Source organism: Lagenorhynchus albirostris, chromosome 12 (genome assembly GCF_949774975.1).
Source record: "Lagenorhynchus albirostris chromosome 12, mLagAlb1.1, whole genome shotgun sequence".
Lineage (NCBI taxonomy): Eukaryota > Metazoa > Chordata > Mammalia > Artiodactyla > Delphinidae > Lagenorhynchus > Lagenorhynchus albirostris.
Window position 1 is genome coordinate 27,852,923 of NC_083106.1, and position 4,370 is coordinate 27,857,292.

Genomic DNA, 4,370 nt, shown 5'->3' on the forward strand with positions numbered 1-4,370 from the left:
AAGAGCCACTTTCAAAAAACATATCTGGATTCAGTGTTCTACATGCTTTTTTGGGGATAACTGAATTCATATTGCTAAATTTTTTCATGTCTTAGTTTATCATGAATAAATTTATTAGTAGTTTTACTTTTCCATACATTTCTTGAAATTTTACTTTAGAATATGGTATGTATTATAGGATCTTAATAAACTATAATGTTAATTGTAAATCTGACTATGTCTTGAGAACATTATTTCCTTTAAAATCTGTGAGCTGAGAGCTTGGTATAACTCGCTTTGCTTAGCATTTTGATACAGAAGTATAAATGGAGCCCACAGAATGTCTGCATCTGTGGCTAAATGTTAGATACAGAGTATGTGAGAGGTGCAGAGTAGAAAAGAAAATATTCTTTTCAAATTTATTTTTTTAAAATAACACTAGTTAATTTGTCTACTAATAGTGAAAGGAAGGGTTGTAATCTAGAGTATCATTGGCCTTCTTCCTCACGTATGAACAGGCTAATCCCAGGTTAAAAATATGGAACTCTTCACGAATCTGCGTGTCATCCTTGTGTAGGGGCCATGCTACTCTTCTCTGTATTGTTCCAATTTTTGTATATGTGCTGTCGAAGCAAGCACTCTGTGACGTCTTTACTGCGGTCACCCAGGATCTGGTTGGAACCCACCAGAGATGGGAATGTACAACCATATGAGACAAGTCTTTTCATTTCAGAGAAGCTGTAATCCTTAGGAAGGTCTTTTTTGTATATTGAGCTGCAACCTGTCTCCTTGTGATATTGGCCCACTGATTCTTGTTCACCCTACAAAGCAGTGTTTCACAAAGTGTGCTCTGTAGATCACCTGCATCAGAGTCACCTGTGGTTCTTGTGGAAATGTAGTTCCTTGATTCTCCTCCACCCAGGGCCATTTGAATGGCAGCTGGTGGCTATGAAGCTGTGATCCCTGCTTTCATATGCTTTCATAAGCTCCCCCTGCACACGTAAGTTTGAAGATCAGTGCTCTGAAGCTGAAGAAAGTAGCAAGATCAGTGTCTTTTATGCCTTTCGGATAGTTGGAAAGAGGTATTATTATCTCTGTTTCTCCATGTCATCTGTTCTCCAGACCAAGCCTCCGAGTTTTTTCAATTATCTCTCATATGAAATGGTTCCAAGTCTCATTCTCTTTTAAGTGTGCTTCATTTTAATGGAGTTTGTCCTAAAATGTGATGCTCAAAACTGCATATAAAGCTCCAGGTGTGCCCTGCAGTGGTGGGAGGTAGGGCAGAATAAAGGGACCAGTTCCTTAGCACAGAAACTGTATTCTTGTAAGAGAAAACATTAATGAAATTAAATACATTTATTAAGTTCAAGAATATCAGTTAGCCTTTGAAATTTTTATCTAGAAAGAAATAGCTTAAATATAGCTGGATTTTCAAAGAGAAGAATATTCTTATGATAACTTGAGCACTATGTGTGGTAAAAGCTCATTACTCTGGACTGCCAATTTGGAATTTTTGGTAGTTGACACGGGGTTAAGATAAAGATGTCTTCGACCTATTTATGTTAAGTGGGTTCAGTAAGCAAAAAATAGTATAAAAGATTGCAAGGATATAATAAACCTACTTGAGAGAACACATTTTTCAAGCATGTAGTCTGATATCATCTATTTAAGTATTCTTTATATATTACTAAAGTAATTTTTCTTATTTATGAAAGCAAGACTGCAAAAGTATCTACTTGCCAATGCTCTTTTTGGCCTAAGAGAATCTCATCGTATAGATATGAAAGAACAAAACTGCATTTATTTGAAGAATATAATTCAATTAATTCATTCATTCTAAACTTCACTAATTCATTAGTGAAGTTCATTCATTCATTCATTCATTCATTCATTCTAAACTTCACTAGTTTAGACTGGTCTCCTCCCCTACTTGTTTGAGTTGAATAAAAGTTGACTGTTTGGTAGACCAGCTAAGGGTTGATCATTTTCTTGATATAACTGAAGATGTTTACATCTTTGTCCTTCATATTGTAACTTGGTAGTTATTTCTAAATAGCCTGGTAGAGCGGGTAACTTCTGAAAATAAAACAAATGCAGGACCATTTGTAAATCTTTTCCACTAAGTCATTTAATATTTAATGACAGTAGACCCTGGTTTCTCTGCTGCCTCTCTTACAAATCCTTAGTCTCCTTCCCATGGTTCCCCTTCCTCCCACCACTCTCTGAACTGGCGCCTGAGCTCCCTCTGCCCAGCTCTCTTTCTTCTGGCACATTCGTTCACCCTCATGGCTTTTCCTCTGATTATCCTCTGCCAGTGACTTCCTGATCCCTATCTCTAGCTCCATCTTCTGGGCCAACTGCTGCCATTTGATTTCAAAAACAAAGTAAATGTTTATCAAGCATCTACTCTGTGGTCCTTTCCTAATAGTTATGTTATTTTCATAAAAATATTGTGAGGTAGGTTCGGTTACTCCTGTTCAAATATAGGGATACTGAGGCTTAGAAAGTTATGTTCAACATTACTTTAAACTCAACGTTAGTTTGTGAGGATCGTTTGGTTATTGTCTGTCACCATGATGTCTTCATGATGTTTGGAGACTGTCTACTTTTTGCTCAACAATAGTTTGTATAGAGTAAGCGCGAAATAAACATTTGAGAATGAGTGAGTGAATGGTCAGATATGCATTTTACAGTTAGTTTGATCTGAGGAGTTCAAAAGCAGCAGGGAGACTAGGAAGCAATTGCAAAAACCCAGATAAGAGATGATATAGTTTGGTGGGGTGGTGGGGTGCATGGTGATGGGGGCTTGGGGGGCTCCTAGTTTCCAGAAGAGAGGGCACTTCCTTCCGGGTAGAGAGCGCCTTGCAAAGATCTTTAGGCTCTCACACTCACAGGATTTGGAGATTGACTGGACTCCCAGTATCCTGGCCGGGTACAGGTACATGATGTTGCCACTGACTCAGTCTGAGAATATGGGAGAAAAATCTTCAGGTCTTTGAGCATTGTATTCTTCAAACACCATTATCATCATGTTATTCTCATTATCAAGAATCCATAATGACCTTCTACTGCACCCTTGGAACAGATACTGATTTCTTATTTTAGTACCCAAATAATTTGTTTTGGTATTCAATAATTTTTTACCTTCTCCTTCCTGATCCCAATCGGACCATAATCCCCTTAAGGGCTGGGAGAATATCACATAGTTTTTGTTGTTGTTGCTGTTACTGTTACAGTACAGTTCCTAGCACAGTGCTTAGTAGTATGTGTGTGATACTAATTTGCTTAAAGGATTTGAAAAATGATGCCTTTGAAAGTCATGATTATAAGTATGGGGTGATTTAGAAAAACAATAATGTCACTCGTCTATGTTACAATTCATAATTATAGCAAAAACTTACATAGTATATTTTATATGATAGACATGAATTCTAAGTGCTTTCGTTCTATTGCCTCATTTAATCCTTATAACAACCCTGTAAGATAGATACCAGTATTATCCCCATTTTATAGGTGAGGCCACTGTGAAGATTAGAATATTGTTTAGGGTTGCACAGCTAGTAAATGTAGAGTTTCGATTTGAACCCAGGCAAGTCTGGCTTAAATGTATTCTTAACTACCATGTACACGGCACCTTAGCGATAACTCAGGATCCATTGATTAACATAGTTATAAGTAGTTATCCCATTTTTCAAAGATGAACACATGATTAAATGTTAAAGGTGATCAAAATCTATAATACTCTTGTGCAAACATATGTCCTTCTATTTCTTCCATCATCTAATATGCTCATGCTTATCATTGTTAAAAATAATAAAGATTTGAGTAGTACTTTTGCATCTATAACTCATTTGTTACAACAAATCATATAGTGTATTGTAAACATTACTATCCTCCATTTTTAAGAGGAAGATGACACAGCCAATGCTGGAAGAGTAGAGATGAAGATCAGGGCTCCTGTTCCTAGTCCAGTATTTCCATAGCACTAGTGATTGGGTGTCTGACCCAAAGTCTTTCAACAAGAGCATACATCTTAGGGAACAAGCTAGAGAATCCAGCGTTACCATGCATATAACAAATATTGAATTTCTGACTGAGATTTCCTAGGTCAGATGTATAAGTGGAAACCATTGAAATTCTATAAGAATACTTGCTAATGTCTCAAAGTAATCCTATACTGTGTTTTGAATTTCTGAAACAATTAACTGTTTATGTCCTGATCTCCAGGAGTGGTCGGTCTTTCTTTAACAGTTAGAGGAAAGTTTTGTAGCTTAGTAACCATAACTTTTAAAATTAATTAATTAATTAATTAATTTTTGGTTGCGTTGGGTCTTTGTTGCTGTGCGCAGGCTTTCTCTAGTTGCTGTGAGCAGGGGCTACTCTTTGTTGCG

The 4,370-nt window shown here is 36.7% G+C and overlaps 1 non-coding gene across 1 annotated transcript; it reads right to left on the reverse strand.

Annotated features, from left to right (window-relative positions):
* Positions 1 to 511: 511 nt before the first annotated feature.
* On the reverse strand, positions 512 to 618 carry LOC132530949 (U6 spliceosomal RNA). Its single transcript, XR_009543955.1, has one exon. It is a non-coding gene; the product is annotated as a U6 spliceosomal RNA (small nuclear RNA).
* Between the last annotated feature and the right edge of the window lie 3,752 nt (positions 619 to 4,370).